The sequence below is a fragment of the Lepisosteus platostomus genome, chromosome 22, assembly GCF_059453375.1.
Source record: "Lepisosteus platostomus isolate fLepPlt1 chromosome 22, fLepPlt1.hap1, whole genome shotgun sequence".
In the NCBI taxonomy this organism is placed as follows: Eukaryota; Metazoa; Chordata; class Actinopteri; order Semionotiformes; family Lepisosteidae; genus Lepisosteus; species Lepisosteus platostomus.
Genome location: NC_142632.1, coordinates 18061744 through 18082838, shown reverse-complemented (window position 1 = coordinate 18082838; position 21095 = coordinate 18061744). Strand labels below are relative to the sequence as shown.

Below are 21095 nucleotides of genomic sequence, written 5' to 3'. Positions count from 1 at the left end.
TAGCGAAGTTGTAGAGCTGGATCCGCAAGCTGCTCTGAACTGTGCAGTTTCCCAGTTCCTCCACTCTGTCCGGGCTGCTTGTGTGGGAGTCTGGAACAAGCTGTTACACCATGTTGTCAAAGCTGATACCCTGGAGCCTTTCAAGGAACGTCTTCGCTATTCACGAACAAGATAGTGAGCGGAATGGCCGCCTCTTGTTTTTTTTTTTACAGCTTCAGCGGCGTGTGGAGTCTGTGGCCTCTGAGCAAGGGACTTGGAAAGTTACGGAAAAGAGACAACACCTCCAGTCGACTCTTTGATTTGGACTCTTTTTGAAAATACAGATGTTAACATAGCTGACTAGATTCGGTAAGATGTTATTGATAAACAGGTCTGCTTGTTAACCAAGTATTTTTAGACAGGATATATGTTGTTTAAATTGAAATGTTCCGTTTTTTCTCTTAGTCGTTAGAATGCTTCTGTTGAGAATGAAGGTGTTCTCCCAGCTCTGGGGTAAACCGCCAGGATAGTTTTGCTGGATGAGCACAGGGGTTTGGCCTGCAGTGGAAAACCAAGTGTGCGGAGCCCATGGGCGTGTCCAGGCCATTGGGATGGGCCTCCTCTTGCAGATCTACAAGCGGAGGGATGGAAATTGGATCTATCTGTGTCTCTGCAAATTGCTGTGTTTTAGCAATTAGTGCTAACAAAACACCAGCCACATTGATCTCAATGTGTTTTTTGACCTCTTCCACAAAAACCTATTCATCCCTACCAGAAGCACGGAGTCAAAGAAAAAATCTCTAGGCAGCAAGTTAGAATTTATTTGTAAAAAGAGAGATGTCTTTAATAGAAGCTGCAAAACCTGGGTTTTTCCAGGGCCCCAGGAATGACATGGTTTTCCATGAGTGAGTTATTGATTTACGGTTTAGTTTTGATTATGTTTGCTCCATTAGGTTTTGAATCTGTTCTAGCACCAAGTGAGGTCTTTTGGAACAGCAGTTCCAAAACTATCCCAGAGCTTGAGCTGGTGGGTTAGTTCATTTTTTTTCTAGATTTTTCGGTTGCTGCCAATAAACTGCTCTTCAGATTGATTGATTGTATTTTGTATTCTGTAGAACTAGTCTCCAACAGTACAGAGGTATTCTAGAATCTGCTAGCTGGGGAGCGTCTCTGGAAATGGTTAACATTTTTGGAGTCGGAGCATAAGGGGGTTTGACCTGGGACTTGCTCCCTAGTGGAGTGTTTGTTTTTTCTAGTTGGAAAATATTGGGCTACCCCAGTCTACTCGGAATAAACCTTAAATCTGTTTGGATATGAAATGTTTTTGGTTGCAATGTGTCTTTGCTAGTCATCAATAAGGTACTTTATATCTGAGAATTCAAGTGATGTTATGTTCCTCTGAAAACAGACTGCTCTTGCTTCTGTACAGATAATTTAAAAAAGCTTTTCTCTTTTTTTTGGTGTCATTTCAGGCTTCTCTTGTGAGGCTAGTTAAAATTCTTATCGGGACTAGTAAAGAATATTGATAATAGGGTTTTTGTTCAAAGTAATATTAGGCAGATTTTTAAATAACAGAATTTCTTATATGCCTCTGCAAAATGTTCCTCCGAGCCTATATTGCTATAGTCCATGATGTGTGGTTCTTGACATAAACGATCCTGAATGTCTAGTGTAACTGCTGCCTTGTAGTAGGTGTAAAGGCTGCTGGAACTGCAAACAAAGAGTTTCAGGGGCACCCAGAGCTGCAGCACACTGCCCAGCTGTGCATCTGTTTATCGGTAAACCATGATGGCATTATCTGAAGCCAGAGCTTAATAGCACAGGGTACAAGGCAGAGCGGAGATGTGTATACAGTACTGCTGTGCAATAAAATATGGAGCAGGAACAATGCAGAATATGCAGCTTTCCCTCTGTGAGAATTATTGGGAAGATGCTGTGGAGTAACTGTTACAGTGATTCCCTTTGTCTTTTCATCTGTATTTTACTTTCAGGAGCTCTGATTAAAAAGAATGTGAAGTTTCAAATGAATATTAATTCTGTATTGATATATTTTAAGTTTGGTTTCTTTTCGTGCAATCTAAGTTGTATGAGTAGTAAAAGTTCAAGTTATAATAGAAAACATTAGTGGAGGCTTTGAGTAAATGAAGTTCATAACATACATATTTGACAACTCCTGACTGGCTCCAGTCTGATTTTTGCACAGCAGCGTATATAATTTAAACATTTACTTCATGAGTGCCTGTAATGTGTAGTCAGAAACACAGTATAAACTGTTGATAAAGTTGTAGAGCTCGCCATAACCAAACTCGGATGATAAGACTGTACGACAGAGGTCTCAGCTGTTCACTGTTGGGTTCACGAATGTTGGGTGCATTAAGAAATTTAGATTTCATTTACAGATTTTAGCTTTTCACACCTCTCCACTAATCCCCCCCTCCTGTGGACACTTTCTCACCTGTGTGCCCATTCTCTGCCTCGTTCTCTTGTGCTTTATATTCTGGTCAACTTCCCTCTCCCTCAGACATGAAGAAGACATTCATTCTGTTTTTCAGTGTGGAATTAATCTTGGCTTGTTCATCTGCGGTTTTTCAGTATGTGTGGATCTAAGCAAGATGTACACAAGTTTTGCTGAGGCTTCTGAGAGCAACAATAGACAACGCATCACAGTGTGCCGGCGCTGTGCCTGCAGGCTGCTCCAGCCTTTTTGGGCTTAATCGCTTTGAGATGCAGAGATGTTTTGAGGTCTGCTGAGCACAGTGCAGCAGTCTGCCGCTCCCCAGCGCAGAGACGAACCCCAGTCTGGGGAGAAAGGGGGAGGCACTGCTTATGGGGGAAGCAGCCAGAACCGGTGGCGAGTACCTCAGCAGGTCCAGACCGTTTGCTTTCAGCAGCTTTTTAATGATCGTTTGGAGACTCCGGCTAAAACCCCAGACGGATTTTCACAATAGAGAGAAGGAGCCTGCCTGCCACAGGGCCTGGCTGAGCCGCTCCGAGGCAGGCGGGGAGTGAAATGTGAGGAAGGGAAGGTGGTTAAGATTTGCAGTGGTGCCCCCTGTTCCATCCCGCAGCCCCCAGATCTGACACCTCTACAAGAAGCCCTTTGACTGCAGTCTCTTCCTCCCCTAGCAGTTTGCGTTGGCAGTGCCTTCCCTCTCCCAGCCAGTTCCAGGCCCCTGGTGCCCAGCACTGAAAGATTAATGGAGCCTCACAGAGTCAAACTGCTTTCACCTGTTGTGTCTGGCAGCCAGCGGGCAGATAATTAGCTCCCTGCAGACAAGGTGGCTTTGTCTTTGACCGGCATCCACGTGCTTTTTTTGGTTATGCATTTCAGAGCGTAGCAGTTTGACAATCTTAATAACAGCCTGAGTTAGTCCCCAGGACTGGTAAACGACTCATTTGATTCTTATTCTGTGATTGGCAGAGAGTAAGCCAGAAGCACTCAGCCATTCCTTTTTCCTCTTTTTTTGCTCTGGATTCTTCTTCTGGTCCTGCAGTGTCTGATGTAGGAATTATTTCAAGATCTTTAGTTATGGTTCCCAGCTTGCTAGGGGAAACTCAAAATGTGATCTATTTTCAAAACTGTGTGCAGCTGAGTGTGATAAGAACATAAGTTACAAATGTGAGCAGACTGGCCCATCTGTCCAATTATTTCTATTAATGGCGGAATCTAGAAAAGTATAAGGCTTTTTCATGAGGACGAGATTCTTTCGTTTTAAAGAAGTTTTTGTGCCTGTGTAACAAACCCGTTGTCTCTGTTTTGAGCCTAAAGTAACTGTTTTGGTTGACTTAGTCATTATGCATTTTCTAAACTTTGATCAAGTCTTTACAGAGTGTTTGCTTAAGAGTAGGAGATGTAAACAATTCTCTTAAAATGAATGGGAAAATTATGAGTCCTGAGTCTATTCTCGTAAATGTTTCTCATGTTCTTTTCATGCCAAGTAACTTTGTACTTGGTTAGTGGCCTCCAGTGATCCATAGCTGTGTGGTTACGAGGAGTTCTCTTCTGGTTTGGCACGAGCAGCCCTTTCCTGCTGGTGTACAGGCTGAGAGCACCCATGTGCAGTCTGTCACTGGCACCGCTGGCACTCCAGAGGGATATTTAAACTGACTGCACAGTCGTGTGGTGAAGGTTAGCGGAGGGAAAATGAATCATGTTCTGCACAATAGTAAGCTACCACCAGTATGGCTGTTTCTTTGAAACTTAAAAGTCAAAGGATTTGATGTGCGGTGCTGTGAATGAACTGAAGCAGAAGTCTGAGAAGCAGTAAGCTTGAAAGTGGAAACAAACTGATAACTGAAAAAGTTCTTGTGGAAATGTGCGTTTAAAGAAATTGCAATACTGCTTCACTCTTCCTAACCCTTTTCAGGAACCTTTTTTTTTTGTCAAATTGGAAACCAGTATGTACTTTTCCTTGTTGAGCAACTTGAACCTTTTTCCATTCATAAATAGCATTCTAATTGAATATCATTTAATGTTTATCAGTTAAATGAATATTTATAGTAGTATATGCATTTTTCTCCATTGCCATTTCAGGTCAGGCTGTCTGTTGTGTCATGAACCTTTACAGGTGTAAAATGTCACATGAAAATATACAGGTGTATTTAGCCCCATAGATTGATTAATACAACAGCATCACAGTAATGTGACGTATTTGTTTCAATATTATTTTTCTGCATTTCCTAATATAGCCTTTGTCTCTTTCATCAGTATTATTATTTAAGAGTTTTAAATTGTAAACGTGACACCCAGATAAAATGTTTCTTTTTATAGAAACAAAAGTAGAAATAAATTGAATGAAATTATCCAAGCGGAGAAAGTAAGTGATATGAAAAATTAAAGACTGGTAGCCTACTTTTATACAGCACACGGGTATCTGAACATGTTCTTTTCATGTTTGGGGTTCCTGTGGTTATAACCGTGTGGTAAATACAGTGACTAATAAGCACTCTAGATCTCTGAGGTGTTTTACAGTGGAATTGAGCTGAGCATCTCATTGTGTTTTTGAACTACGTTCTTGAAACTTCACTTCATGCCCAGTTTTTCAGGAGAGCTTTTGGAGTCGGCGTGGGGGTTCACAGCTCCTGTGAAGGAGGCCCCTTAACGCATTAAAGCCTGAGATGCTCCAATCTAAAATATGTCATCCTTAAAGATCTCAACACATTTATCAAGTAGCAGCTTTTGAGCTTCACCCTGAAGTTTGCAGGTCAGGGTCTTGTTTTCCGCGGGTCAGAGAAAGCCAGTGCAGGATTTGTCCTGAAGCATGTCCGATTTGCATTTCATTCCTCGCCGCACAGACAGCATGGAGCTGCTCCTGGCTGGGTGCTGGAGAAACGAGCATGGTGCACAACCACACGCTAGCAGCACTGGGCTGCATGCAGGCTCCCCTGAGCTCTTGGAAGAGGTTTATTTTCAAGCCTTCTGCACTCACAGGGAGGAGCCTGCAAGCTGGAGACGGGTCCAGATGGACTGAAGCTTGCAGAGCTGTGAGCTCGGCTTCTCCTTGGGACTGGGGGTGGGATGTGGCAAGTTCCCATGCTTCACTCTGTTCCATTTCAGTACGGTCTACCTGCCTTGCTACACGTTTAACATTGTTGATGAAGTTATCATCAAAACATGGGATACAGCTAGTAATTGCTCTTAATACATTGGTAAAATGAGATCAAAGATGAACAGGAAAAAGCATTGCGTTCAGGGTATGAGAAGTGTGAAGCCACAGGTGAGGCTTCCTCCCTTGTTGTAATTTTTGGAACCGCCATCTGGGATCTCCACATCATTTTTCGCAATGTAGCAAATAGGCTTCAGACAGAGTCAAGTATTTCACATTCTGTGGTACAATAATGCTGATCCATTCCCGGTGAATAGCTCTCTGAAATCCATGATGGCTGATTACACTTTCACAGCCCATTGACAGGCAAAAGATGCACACTGAAACTGAAAAACTCCCTGTTTGTTTTTTTGGCTGCCCTCCTAAGACGCGTTTTGGCTTATCGGATTTTTAATGTTTGATAGCAAAATTCTAATCATTTTAGCCCTTGAGCTTTTCAACATTTTGAGCAACAAGTTCTTGCAATGCTTGGCAGACTCATGGCCTTTGTATAAGCCTGTCAGAGGGGGCTGTTGCAGTCTGAAATAGTTACAGAAAAGGGTGGGTTTTGTCCTTGAAACTTGGGCGATTATAAGGGATTTGGCCTAGGTTTTGACTGCTGAGCAAGTTCTCCTTCTGGCAAAATATTTGCATCTGTTTGTCGAACTGGGAATTTACAAATTATTTGAAATCAGAGTAGGTGTTTTCAAGCGTTTGTGTGTATAGAATACTTGGATTGTTTGCAGGCGCCTGAGTAGGCATTCTCACTGAAAGGCCACGGCCCTGTGCTGTATAATGTTGGCTTTATTAGCTGTGTGTAGCACCCCTAAAACATGGAGAAACTGAAACAAGGTTTTCTTTAACTTTTCCAACTGCTGAGAGTTTTTCTGTGGCTACATGAAGGAAGGGCTTGTCTAGTTTCAGTCTGGAAATTAGTTTTAGCAAATGTCTTTCGCAATAATTACATCTGATAAAATGCTGACTGTGTTTGCATTTTTATTACTGTTGTAATTTTCTTTCCAGCAAACCGGTAAAAGCTTTCATTTTCCAGAGGGTATTTTTGCGTGCAACCTGGAGCTCTTGTGTTGTTTGGGCTTCTGATGAGCTCAGATGATAAAGGCCTTTTGTTGGAGGAAGAAATTGGCAGCTCAGATCAGAGCCTTGATTTTAGCTGAAGGTGTTGGAGAAGGTTGAGTTATGTTTTGATGTAGTGATTAGGGCTCCCATTCCACGTTTGGGATAACAACATCACAATCTTACAATACACTCGCTGTGTAGTGAACTGTACTGAGTATCGTAAAGTAGTCCTACTTACAACAGCATCACATTTCCAAAGTTATCATTTGGGCATGAGATCTTGGTTTGTTCTACAGCAACTAGACATGCTGCTCAGGCCATCACATGTGGCTCTTCCTGGAGATGCTGCATCCATATGCAGTAATGGATGGCACTCTTCACTCCACAGTACTGTATTGATGCTTTCCTAGAAACTCCCAATTCTTCCTGATGTGACAAAAGTGCATGTCTCCATGTAGCTCGTGCAACAACTGCTTTCTCAGGAGATTAACATAACTGTTGCGTTCTATTGACAATTAAAGCATCAAATGGCATGTCTGTACCACATTCTTTTACATCCACCAGTTTATTGTCAGTAGGTCTACAAAACCTTTCATTGCTAAAGACCACTTGGCTCCTCTAGTACTTTTAACAGTCATGGCCTTACTACATAGTGAGTCTGCTGTAGCTGTCAGACAGGAGCACCACTGAAGATGGGGGGGGGTGACAGTGTTATCTACCTTTTTTCTGATTTTGTGTTCCCTAAGTTAACATTTAAAAGACCTTGGTCACAAAACTTAAAGCTACAGTAAAACAGGCCAAACCCCATGGTGCTGAGGCTGTGTGGTTGTTGGCCTGCATCATGGCGCAGAGAGGTCTGGGTCTCGCAGTAATGCCATGTGACCCAGGAGGATGACGTCGCATGCCCAGTTTGCCCCCTGTGGATACCAGGTTGTCTTGTCTTGAAACTAGGTGATGTCTGTGAATGTTACATGGAAGCTGTTGACAGCACTGTATTTCCCAGAATGGCCTGTTTCAGGGACCCCAATCGAAACTGGCTTGTCCACAGTGGGTAAAAAAACCAGGGCAGAAACTACAGCACAGTCAGACTTGACTGGTGAAGCCTCAGCAGGCTGCTCTGTGATCCTACCTCCTTCCCACTGTCAGGTCTGCAGCCTTCACTGGAAGCTAAATCTTCACAAATTCATGTGAAATGAGGCTGTGTAATTCTGGCTGTTTAGCACATGCTCATATCCACAATTGCGGAGTACAGATTGAGGCTTGCAGTGGATACACTTTCCAGCCACAAAGCCCCTATAAACCCAATTTGTGTGCTTCCGGATATTAAGCAACAGACCTTTTTTACAGCGGTGTGGATGAGCCACGACAGATTTAAAGTCCCTTTCAGGAACTTGATTTCAGGCTTTTCACATGTGGCAGACATTTATTGGGATCAGGGTCTCCCCCACAGGACCTGTGTTTCCCAGAGAGTTTGGTCCAGACTGATCTCTTATTGGCTGCAACTACTAGTCTGTGGCCTAAAGAAATCCTATAGCTGGTGAAACGGATATTGTGCTGTAAATCAGCTTTCTCTACACTTCCTTGTGCCTTTGATTGCCTGCTGAGTGCTAAATACCCATACTAAGAGGATGTACATCAGAGAAATTTCAGGCTTTTTAACCTGAACTTAACTTATTAGCCTATTAAACCACATCTACATCAGGTTTATTTTCATTCCAGATATCTGATGTCAGATATTGCATGTACAAAAGATTTAATCAGAAAGACAGTGTGGACTGGTTTAAATGCATTTTGTAACTTCTTATTAATTGTAGATTGGGAAAAAATAAGGTTACAAGCACTAAAAGGCCAGTCTGTCCGTCTAGGTCATTTGGGACTAATAATAAAGCTTTGATCAGAGGACTTCATCCAGCCTTTGAAAGATCATCACTGAAAGCTGCACAAGGCAGTCCTTTTAAAAATAAACCCCAGAGTTCAAAGCTTAAGCTGACACAGAGTTTCATTACTGCTCCATGCAGTGATTGCTGCTGATGTGCAGCACAGGCTGTCTGAGCCGTCAGTAGTGAAGAGCACAGGGCCGCCCCAACAGGACAGATGAGATGGCTCAGTAGCAGTACTACATAACCCAGTGTAATTGACCTTTACTGGAAAATTACATTTGACACCCATCCAGGACCTGGCTGGAAGACCTCTGCCCTAGTTTAGAGGCGATGAGTGAGTCACGCTGGGTTGGCTGGTTCTGCTCTCCCTCTAGACCCTGCTGTACCTTCAGAACAAACATGGGTGTTTCTGTAAGTAAACAAAAGTTTTCAATACAATTTCTAATTACATGGTCATGTCCTGAAGCTTATTTTTCATATTCCTGCAGAGAAGTCCTTAGTGTGATACTGAAGGAACTGTGGAGTAAAAACTGTCAAAACCAGAGTGTCATCTTCGTGACTTTAGGCTGTAAAACAATCAGGTTTGAACTAATTTGTCTCAGTTGAATTTAGAGGTTTTAATTTCATGTTTTAGTTATTTGCTGCCTGACGTATAGCCCCAAACTTAATCACTATAAAAAGCCACAACCCTTAAATTGAAATGATTGGACACATCAACACAGGCTGTACAAAGTGGAACAGAGATCTTTTAACTTCATCAGGGTTTAAAACACCCAAGTAACAAGCTAACTACATGTAAAAAAAATATAAAATTAAGTTAGACATTCTGTTCACATTGGCTCTTAGATTTTTTTTAAACTGGAAAAGTTTGACAGGAAAAGCTCATGGCAAACAACAACTGCTGACGTCACTCACTCATGTCCACACAGTGAAGGTGGCAGCGTGGGTGATTGTATATCAACCCGTTCATGTGAGGCAGAACTAAATAGCAGTTGTAGCACTTTCAATGTGAAAATAGCAATTTCAATGGGTCTCCTCTGCTGGGTGAACAGACACCGCTGTTTTCCCGCACGTGAAGCCAGCCCTAAAGAAAAACACAATGGTGTCTGATGGAGACTCTAGGGGGGCAGGTTCATTAAATCAGTGATGGAACCTACAGATAGGCAATGCAAAGGTGAGCTTTGGATTCACACACCTTAGCATTTCTGATCATATCACAACCTACATTCCTTTGCTATATGAAATAACACTTTAGCCGAGTTGATACATAGATCTGAGTACCTTCTGTACATATCGCATGGTTTGCAGAGGAGTGGGCAGAACTAGAGACGCATCTGTCACAGGAAGACAATGCCATCCAGAAGATTGCCTTCAGCTGCTTTGACCAAATTTCTCTTCTTGCCATTGATGACAATGAAAGAGACTTTCACAGTCATTTTTGCAACAGTTTGGTGCTTCGTTAAGCATGAAAACTATAGAAAAAATAGGCTTAGGTCAAGAGAAAGAAGAAAAAAATGCTTAGTTAGCAGACTCACCTGATACTGCTGATTGATGTGTGTGCACACAGTTGCTCCAAGGTTGTGATCAAATTATTTAGGCTCTAATGCATGAAGAGAGATGCAAGTCTGCCTCCTCTCCAAGCCAATGTGATCAGTTTGGCAGAAAGCTTGAGAAACAACACTTTACAAATTGAAACTTTTTGGTATTTAAGATGGATCATAAATCTCAGAGGAGAGAAGGAAAAAATTAGGCCTTGTTTATAAAAAAAATCTGCTGTATGGCATCTGCTGTGATTCAGTAGAACAGTCCTGAAAATAAGAGCCCCCCCCCATTTCTGGTTGTGGCAAATATCCTATATTGATCGATATCCTGTTCACGGCGGTTCAGCAGGGTCTGGGTTCTTTGGGATTCCAATTAGATTTCCTGTTTTGAGAGGTTTTTCATTTTTCTCTCTTGTTATTTCTGTTGTCACAACCTGGTTAAAATGCACTTATTCAAACAGTCATCTAAATATAGAGCAGAGACTGTAAAAAAGTGAAGCACTAGATGGACATTTATGCCCAAATACAACCGCTGCTTTGTCAGGGTTGATTGCTTATCACCTTATCTGGGAGATCCAGTTCCTCGCGCTTCTGAGAGTGGATGGGGTCTCTTTCGTCTGGGGGAAGGAAGCGTGGAGGGGGGGTTGAAACAGGCATGTTTTTGTTTCTTTTTTTTCCTCTGCATATAAAGCATAAAGCCCGTTCTTTGAGCCACTGTATAATTGCTAACAGATTTAACAGCACGGGCTTTCCAAGGTTCTTTTTAAAATATTTCTAGGCAGTTTTGCCCAAAACAAGACACTTCTTAATTTTTTGGACTGTTAATTTTTCAGGTTTCTGAACAGAGCAGTTCGGAGGGGGTACCTCACAGGGCACAGAGCTTTCTTTGTTGACAGAAGTGATGCCGCCCCTTCTCTTGCGATTTGTTAACACTGGCATTTTGGAAGGAGGTGGTTGGGTGCTCAGTGCCAGGCGACTGTCCTGGCACCCGAGGTTGTTGTGGAAAGGAGCGAGGGAAGGTGAAGGAGAAGGGGGGGAGAAGCAGGAAATGCCACGCAAGAGCAAGCGGCTCGATCTCGAAACCATCTTTCCCATCCCGTGTCTTCCTGCCGTCTTCCTGGTCTGTTTACATTGTCGTTTTGTTTCAAATTTGACATCCTACGTTTCGACCTGTTTTCTGTTGTTGTCTCTTCTTTATTTACTCTAGTTTTGGGATCTCTGGTTTGTTGTTATCTTGCCTCCTTGCAAAACAACCCTCACTTGACCAGATTCATGCCCCCCGCCCATGAGGTCCCAGTGATGATTGACCAACGCCGTCACCCCAGTTTGAATCGGCCGAACCCAGTGTGCTCTTCGTCGATGGGGCCGCTGGAGAGCCACGCTGCCATCGATGACTTCTGAAAACACTGAGCAAATTATTCACACTAGAGCAGTTCATTAGATTATTAGCTGATCATTAGCTGAAGCAGTAGTTTCACACTCGGTACTTTAAAGGTTCAGTGGGATTCTGGTTGTATGTCCCAGTTTACGCTCACTGTTCAATTGAACATACTATTGTTTTGTTTACAAATGTTGGGTTAAAATATGGCTGCACAGTGGTTTCAACTCCAGACCTGCAGTGCTACATGCACGGAGTTTGTGTGGGTTTCCTCTGGGGCGTCCGGTTTCCTCTCAGTGTCCAAAGACACAGTTGGAGGTAAATTGGCCCTGGTCTGCGTGTGTCTATCTGCGTGCCCTGCGATGGCATCCTGTCCAGGATGTAGCCCACCTTGTGACAGGTTAGGCTCCAGCTCCCCTGCAACCCTGTGCTTTATGAGCAGATTACAAAATGGATGGATGGTTTAGAACCTTATCTTTCTTCAAATCAAGGGCCTGAGTGTTTAAAAAATCATTATAGTCTAGTCAGTTATGCCTGTTTAGGAATTCAGTGCTTGATGTCAACAAAATCAAATGTTCTCAATGGTTGGCCAGGACGGTAGTCTGACTCAAGTGTAGGTTGTCTAGATGTTTTTTAATCAATGGCTGAATGGCAGTGGAGAATGTTACATCAGTCCAGTGCTGCCTTAATTGAACTGTTCAACAGGTTTTCTTTAGTCTTGTGGTTTGGAAATTGTAGTCTTAATTTATTTACCTTTTTCATGAATGTGCTTGTGTACGAAACTGCATTAATTCCTGCAGCATTAGACACCTAGTTTTCAGATATACAAGGAGGTGGGTGAAAGAAAATGAACCATTTATTTTAAATTGAAGCGGACTGACATTTTAAATGTTCGTTTCAGTTTAGAGCTTGGAAAATGCAAAGGTCTGTCCTGTGTCAAAGGCTCAGGAAGAGCTGGGAGCAGCTCACAGGTACACTTCCTGGGAGATGCCGTTTTGTCAGGTATAGTTTCCTAGAATTGTTAGGAACATCCTAATGCACACCCCTTGTGCCATCTGCATTTTTCAACCATATAATTTAGTTAAAAGTTAACATGTAACCTCTAGTTTTGTTAAGAACAGAAAACTATTTACAGCTCCAGTCTAAAAGATTCTTAGCTGAGTTAATCAAAGCTGCAATGAAAATGATCTCTCTTGTCAGCCTTCCACATGGCAGTGCTGTGTTCAGTCTGAAGTCTGGGACAGCGAAAACAAGAAAAGGCACGCACCAGTTTTACACATTTCAACTAACATTGCAGGAGCGCTGTCTGAGTTAGCTGCCTATGAATGCGTCCTTTGTCTTCTGGCATATATAATGAATGGCTCTGTTAATTAACTTGGGCATCTGTGCCAAGTGGAAGGGTCCTAGCATTGTAATGAAACACAAGAGTGTAAGTGATGCACAGCTATTTTACATTTCTAAGCATCAGTGCTAATTTGAGCCCAGTTAATCAAACTATATTAAGATATGAATAAAACAGAAGAACTTGTTCAAGCATCAAGTGGAAACCTGTTCACTGATTTCATTTGGCTCAACAAGATGCCTGGAATCCCCTTAATTAAAACATCCACCCATTTCATGCCTGTGTAGAGCCTGCCTGTCTACCCTGTGTGCCGTATTACTGCTCCTACCTGCAGGGCTTTTGACAAGACTGCTGCTTCTCGCTTTCTAAGCTCTCCAGAGGTTTTAGTGGCACTGCGATGCTGGCGCCAACCAGGCAGTAAGGCGATCTGTGTGACAGCAGCTCCCTCCTTTGCAATCAGATAGCAAGGAGCTATCGGTGACATCTTGGGCATGTACTGACAGAGCAGTCTGCTCTGCCTGCTCACCATCTGAGCTGTCCAAAGTGAGGAAGCAGGAGACTCGCGTTCGTTAGCCAGTGCTATCCGAGGCCAAACTGAAAGTCTCCTTCATTCTGAGAGATCACCTTTATTCTGGACAGTGCCATGGGCAGCCTTTCTCCCATATTCTGAAGTGTCTTTTATATATTTCTCTGGAAAAAAAGTATTCTTTGGTAGAATGAAAAATACAGTAAGAAAACATAGTAATGGTTGTCTCCCCACAGCTGCGTGCATCCTGCAGCTTAAAAGATATTCCATAAGTGGTTGGTGGGATTCATCAGCAGTATTTTTCCTACGGTGCATTAGTTTTAATCCTGAACTAATTGGGAAAGAGGTGTGCCTTGGTAGTTTATCTGCTACATTTATACAAAAGAAAGGTAATTATCTAGCACTTTGATCATCTTAATATATTTATTTTAGATGGATCTTAATCAATGTGTCCTACTAGCATTCATCAAGTGGAAAAAGGTTTATAAATTGGCAAGCATTCAAATGTAATGATAGTTTTAAATAAACAACAGAAGCTCTTTGGTGTAAAAGGCAGTTACCTTATTATGTTACTTAAATGTATAAGGCTGAGAAGTTCACTTTTTTTTTGCTAGTTGAATGCTGACAGATGTGATTGTACTGTGTAATAAACACTAGCATGAGCTTCTTGAGCTGATGCATGCAATCGAGAGGCTGTTCTCCCACCCACTCTGTAGATAAGACTGTCGACACGTCCTATCCACTCATCCGTGATGTATTATGATGACAAATCAATCAATTAATCAGTTTAGGTTAGGCTTAGAGTTACAGTTAGACGGAAGAACACAATCACAAGCCTTATCCGCGCAGACACTGGGCAGACAGCCCTCATGAGAGGGATCACAGTGTTCAACATCTGTGTTCAAGCTTTTCACTCCGGACTCTTCCCTGACTCCAAGACCTCCCTGTTGGCAGATATGATAAGAACGTAACTGATCTTCAATCCATTAAGTCAGTTGTTAATCTTTTTCACTGAGTCTCAGTTTAAGTTGCCCTCCCATCTTTAGTTAACAAAGAACCAAATTTGACTGACTCGCATCACCGACTTGAGATAACTGGGGCCAGTTGGTAGCTTTGGTGAAGACTCTCCCCCTTCTGCCTTCACTTCCACAGGATTTCCCAGGAGTCTGAGCTGAGAACAAGTAGAGCACTACGTCACTCTTCTATTGAACGCCCTGTAAGCTGGCAGTTCACAACAGCATAACATTAGAACGTGGTAGAAGAAAGGCTGGAAACAAGATGGAATCAGTTTGCTCATCTGGCTCATATTGTTGCTAGTGACTAATTAATCCAATGATCTCATTTCTTGAAAGAACCCTCGACAACATGACTGGATAGCTAGTTTCATGCTCCCACTATTTTTCATGTAAAGAAGTGTCTCCTGTTCTTAGTTTTCAGTGCACCCCCACCCCCCTTAGATTCAGCCCTCTAGTTCATGTCATTATGGATTCTGAAGTGGATTGTGTTGACTTAGAGCCGTCTTGCAGGGTGTGTCTGTGACATTTGGTAGATCTATTTGTTTCTGCAGAAAATATAAACAAAATGCTTATATTCTCTTATAACCGTGTTTCCATGATTTATTTTATAACCTCTGTCCATGCTGACATTTGGAATTAATTGGCTGGTGCTACAGCTTCATTTCTAGACTGCCTTTTATAAGCTGCTTGTGCTGTTTTACTCTAGTGTCTTAAGAGCACCTGTCCAGCAAGTGTTCAGTAAGTGTTCTGTCTCATGGCGCCAAAGCAGAGCGCTTCACTCGCTGAACTCTGATCTCCAGCGTCATCCTGCATGTGTCTGGCCCACAGTCCTACCTGTTCCAGCCACAGTGAGATTTCATTATTTTGCTGGGTGGCGGCAGCTGAACATATGTTTCCAGGCAAAGCTACCGTCATTATAGCTGGAAGATCGAGCATTTGAAATGACATACAGTATAAAGGCTGGCGCCGATTCCCACTTCACTGAGTGACTGTGTAGGAAACGCCTTGCTGAAAGACCTCTCTGCATGGGTTAGCTGCCATGCAAAGGTGGCAGTACAAGGGCAGAACAGGCTTGAAGATCCATTCTGCTATTCTGCCCACAAAAAGTGGGGAGTATCTGATTTCAAGATGAAACAGCCAGATGACAGCTTAGTGAAAGTAGGAAGCAATTGTGTGTTGAAAGAAGTCATGGTGATTTGTGTCTTTCCTTCATGCTGGGTGACAAATATTACAGATGCCAAAACGTGATCAGAGTAGCTCTTGCATTGTCACATGGCCGTGAAGTAAAGCAGGCTATATAGCCCCAGGACACAGGCTACAAAAGAATGAGTGCAAGGTAAGCTCATTATGTATGGGGAAATGTTGATTTGCACAGTTATTAATGTTCAAGATGATCATCTTATGCCCTGGTAACTGGTGATTGAACACAAATATGACAGCTGGGAAAACTGCAAAATCAGGCCCCTCCAGGGGCTCATAATACAGACTTTTTTGAAGAATGGGCTCTTTGCTGCAAATCTGGTAGCTCGATGACAGTAGATTGCTTTATCCATGACAGCCAGACCCATGCAACTTTAGACTGGTGTAGATAGCATCATGAGAGACTTCAGTCCAGTGGACACGTATCTTTTTCTGCTGGATCAAGATTCCTGGTGGGTTTCCAAGGTGGTCCTGCGGGAGTGTGGGCTCCTGTGCTGTTATTTAGCTGCTCCTCCCAGATCTTCAGGTGCTGCAGCTTTGAAAGACCTTGAAACCCCTGGTCTACTGTAAATGGTACAACACGTTTTTCTGAGTTCTTTCAAGATCTAAGTATGTGTTCAGAGACTTGTTAGTTTTCAGGGAGGAATCAAAGCAGGTCGATTTTGGGAATCTGTGGCTGCAGAACTCTTGTTCACAGTAGCTGTGAGAGGAGGGTCATCGTTTCTTTGCTTGCGTCACACATCGCTTCCCACCTTTCGTCCGCATTAGCTGCAAACAAACCTCTTCCACTGAGTGGCATAGTGCTGTGGTCTGGTGCAACACTGCTCATTGTACCAAGCTTTTCTCATTTGTAGCAAAACTAATTTTTATATTTGAACGCAATGTAACTGGCAGTATGGTTGCATCACAATAACATCCTTCAGTACTCAGCATCCACATAGTACTGTGACAACATCCCGTCAAGTCCTTAGCTCGCTGGCGTGGTTGTGAGTTAATCTTCCGTGCGAGCAGTGTCCACAGTGGCCCGTATGTACAGGTGAGTGGCCACACTAACCCTCAGTGCTGCTGGGTCAACTCTTTTTCTGCTCTCTATGGACATAACCCGTCACTTCTGTCTTGCTGAACCTAGGTCTGTCCCCGATGTCACTCCAGGATGCTCCAAAATGAAACCTAATCCCACTGCCGGAATTAACTAAATTCATTCAAGCGAATGCTCCTGGGTTCCTGGGCTTCGCAGTATTGTACCTTGTGAGCATTTCCTCACCCTCGTAGCTGCCTCCACCTTGAAACTGAGCAGCGTGCCCCCAGCGTGAACTCGTCTGCAGGAATACAAGGTGGCCTGAAGGTGGGTTTCCCAGCCCTGGCCTTCCGCGCAGAGCGCCACATGATGGATGGGCTTTTTTCGAAAGGCGCGCAATTTGGTGAACAAAAGAGGAGCTGTAACATAATATTCCGCTCCAGCTCATAAGGAAACAGCGGGCAATGTGGGCCTTATTTCACACAAAAAAATATTCTCAGAAAGGCAAACTAGCAATTTCAAGGAACAAGGGACAACATTGTCTGCCCCTGACATTCTTTGCCAAAAATTACCATATATGTTTTTCTTTTCCTTTTTTTTTTAACACGGAGAAGAAGAATTGCTGCTTTATCCGAGGGGAAGGCCCCTGTGTTTGTGTTACGGCACCGGCGGAGGGAGAAGGAGAGCGGAGGAGAGGCGCGGGGCAGTGTTGAGCCGGAGAAGGGGGGCAGAGAAAGGGCTCTTTGAGTGACAGTCCGTCCAGAACCTGGAGCTGCTTATGCACTTCCTGCTCCAAGGAAAACACATGGAGAGCAGGAGAGCGGCGCCGGGGAGAAATCAAAGGGGTCTTTCAGCAGGGCCTGTGGGGTGGGAAGTGGAGCTGGCCCGTCTCTCGCCTCCCGGGAAAGGATGCTGGGTACAGCAGCGCTATGGGCTTGGAGTTCGCTGTTCATCTGCACTCCGATAGTCCGATAGTCCAGGTCTGACCTTGTGAAAAGTATTTCTGCTCGTGCGTATATGTATGAGAGGCTACACACGAGTGTCGAGTTACTGGGGAGCTTCACCTAGATGTTTCTTGCAAGACGCCGGAGTATCGGCTGCAGCAGCATGGTTTGTTCCATCTCATTTTCAGTTAGAAATGCACTTCCTTGTAGTTCCCGATTGTGTCCTCTATATATAGTAAAACACTGTAGAAATGTATTTTTCCATCCTAATAATAAAAACTATAATGTTAGGCAGTTGAACTGATGTAATTGGGGTTGCAATTGTGGCGTGTGTATGAGGATGATGGAACTCGCATCTCCTTTTCTCACCCCCTGTCAAAGTGCGACACTAGCAGTGTGCGCTGGCGTCATGAGTTTGCAGTCACCTGTGATGTGTGCACACAGCAGTTACACTGGATTGCTAGGAGCACTTGTACCGCCCACAGAGCCACGTGCTGTGGCTACTGCTGGCAGGAATATCTCCACCTACCGTTGCTAGTGCGTCGTGGTCCATCTGTCCTCCAGGGCAGAGGAGTGGTCAAGGCTTTGGGCTTCTAACCAGAGGATCCCCAGATACTGCTGCTGTTCCCTGAATGCTCCTGTCCGCCCAGCACATTAATAGGTAACTCTGTAATGGGTTGGTACCCTCCCACGAGAGGAGTCAAGTCTTCTCAGTCTGTATAACTACAGAAACGAGATCTGTCGTGAGTATGGACTCTAGTTGTACCCCCTGTCCACCAGCTGCCTGGAAACACCTGTGTTTGTCACTGGTCCCTGACTGTGCTTGGCGGGCTCTCCGAGGGCGTTAGGCACGGCTGTGCTCCAGGAAGACGGCCCAGAGAGCTGCGCTTCTAGTAGTTGTGTGTCTAGGGGCTTCCTCGTGCGTGTTTGTGTCCTCCTGAGCCTGCCTGCACCAGGGCTGCCGACGCGGTGTGCTCAAAGCTGCTCCATTAATCCTGTCGTCGCCCCAGATCCCTCAGATCCCTCCATATGGTCCTGGTAAAGTGGAGGTTTAGCGGCACACTGGCCCCTTTCTTCTCTACAGAAAGGGTTCTTGTGAAAGGAGACACTAAATAAATTCTCTGCCGTCCTGACGGCTGCCTTTCTCTGGTTCCTAGAATTAATAATGAAAATAAAACAAACGCTTTCAAGCAAATGTTTCGCTGGAGCTGCAGCTCAGGTAGGCCAGCTAAAGCCAGCCAGGAAAGCTTGGCCGCGCGGCCTGAGCTGATGGGGAATGGTGTGGACAAGGGCTCAGAGGGAAGGAGGCTGGGTGACGAGACAGACTCGGGAGCACAGCTGGAGAAGTGGCCTGTTGATTAGCGCTGACCGTTCCAAGCCGCATAACTCCTTAACAAGACTGTGACGGAGCAGAGTTTTAAAGGTATAGTAATCTAAATTTTGTATTGCTTTATAATGAAACTTTTATGCTTTACAGTGTCATGAATGTTTAAGGTTGGTTTCAAGTTTGTTTTCTAAATTGCAAACAGACATCATAACCTGTTAATTTTCCAATATCTACTTTTTCTAATACAACCTACTCCAACAGAAAATACTTACAGGACAGGATACAGAATGGTTGAGATGCCATATGGGGAACAATTTAAAGATGCCAATAAACCTAATTACTGTAAACCAGAGCACCCAGAGAAAGCCCACATGACCACAGGTAGAAAATGCAAATTCCCCCCCAAAAGGAACCAAAAGCTGTAAAACAGTTACTCTAATCTCCAACCACCACGTTACCTAGAATATCGAACAGATGAGGACATTTAAATTCCTTTCAAGTATTTTATTTATTAGAAGGTTAATTACTGTATTAGCCTGATCGGCATAGGTCCTCCCAGGTCAGAGAATCGCCCTTTTTGCAGGAGCAATGATTAGTAGTGCTTACATGACTTGGGTACCAAGTTAGCCGATTTTGTGCAAATTACAGCAGAGTACTCTATTTTAATGGCCAGAGAGTGAATTAAACACAAAATACATATGTGCAACTATGAAATGCAATTGTCATTCTGAACTGCGGCAGTGAATTTAACAGTTTACATGCTACTTTCTTGTAGTTCAGTACCATATCTCATATGTACATTTTCTAATCCAAGTCCTGAGTGCTGGAGTGTCTCCACGTCTCTGTGAAGAATCTGCACATGAAGAGGTTTCAGTTTGGTCCACCTGAACCAGTAATGAGCTGATTTAGGATTCTTGTCTGGTTAGGAAAATGAGTCGGGACATCCCTGCGTTCAGCTCTGTTCTCAGTTTTGTAATCACTTCATCCATTCCATGCTTAATGCACGTTAAGCAATAATTGTCTAAATTATTCTTTCCAAAATTGTTTTAGCTTCTAAACATATGGTGATTTCAATGAACATATACAACTGTGAGAATACACAATTTATCTTGAAATCATCATCTTTTGAGTAAGCTAAAAGATCACGTTAATCAGATTATCTGCTCAGTTGCTCTGGAAAACCCAACAGACTAATTTCTATAGCTCAGTTTCTTGAAGGAGAGGAACTGAGGCAGTGAGGGCTTGAAATAGGAGAGAAGCAGGGACTTGATAGGTGGATAGTTAGGGCTTGAATCTGGGACTTCATTTGACACGATGGGAAACCTGCCTCCCAGATTCCTGTGATGTACCTGTAGATCCAAACAGATGCAAGCTTCAGGCTAAGAGTGTGAGATAAGGCTCCCCTTCGCACCACGTCAGCGAAACGCACCTGCCTGCTTCCCGCCACTCGCTCGCTGCGAACACGTTGTGAACGCGGGCCAGAAACATGCCACCCGAGTCTTCCATCCATCCGCACTTTATTAATAGGACTTGTTTGGCTCTCTGGAAGTGCTAGGAACTCAAGCCAGGGAACAATTTATTTTAATCTTCCAGTAAAAGATAGCTCCTGTCAGGCCGGCCTCCTCACTCGGCAGCTCCGTGTGCTCCTGTTGTCTCAGCGGCTCCGAGCCCACTGTTCCTGGCCCCGAGTCAGACAGCTCTGTTGTACACTGCCCAGCCATTCCAGACAACAGCACACCACTCACCCATAAAGCCCTGTCTAATAGTACTGTACACCTGGGGCATTAACAGTCACAGTATCTTAAAGGTAACTTACAGCATTATTGATTTATTTCACACATTTTACCACGGTAATTTGCAAAGTTTGCAGTTATCATAACCATGATCATGCTGTGATCTGCATTGAAATAAATTTTAAAACTGTTTACTAACAGAGTCCAAACTCTAGCAAGCAGTGGTGCAGTCAAATTCAGAGATTATACCAAAATTATAAAGATTATCAAACTGTAGACAAAGCTACATTCAACAAGACAGACAAAGCTCACAACTCATCAAACACCTGGCTGATGTAAACAAGTGCAGGGTTGCAAGAACAAAAAACTATAAATATGGGTACCTCTTGAGATGCATTCACACTTACAGCTGATACTGTTCTCATTGCTCCTACATTGCTGTAATAATACACGATTACACTATCTGGATATTGGTCTTTGAGTATACTGTACAGTACTGTAGCGTTCTGCCCTTCTCTCTGAAATACTTTTCACTTGGTCTTTTCTCTG

At 43.6% G+C, this 21095-nt stretch overlaps 1 protein-coding gene across 3 annotated transcripts in view; it reads left to right on the top strand.

Annotated features, from left to right (window-relative positions):
- fkbp6 (FKBP prolyl isomerase 6) overlaps positions 1-21095 on the top strand; it is a 42608-nt gene that overhangs the window by 9168 nt on the left and 12345 nt on the right. The window contains exons 9-10 of one of the 3 annotated variants that reach the window (XR_015929118.1): positions 213-348; positions 445-2149. The gene's annotated coding sequence lies outside the window, so the exon portion shown is untranslated. Of the gene's footprint in view, positions 1-212; positions 2150-21095 lie in introns of those variants that run through there. The other 2 variants (XR_015929117.1, XM_088616571.1) reach the window with 2 other exon arrangements.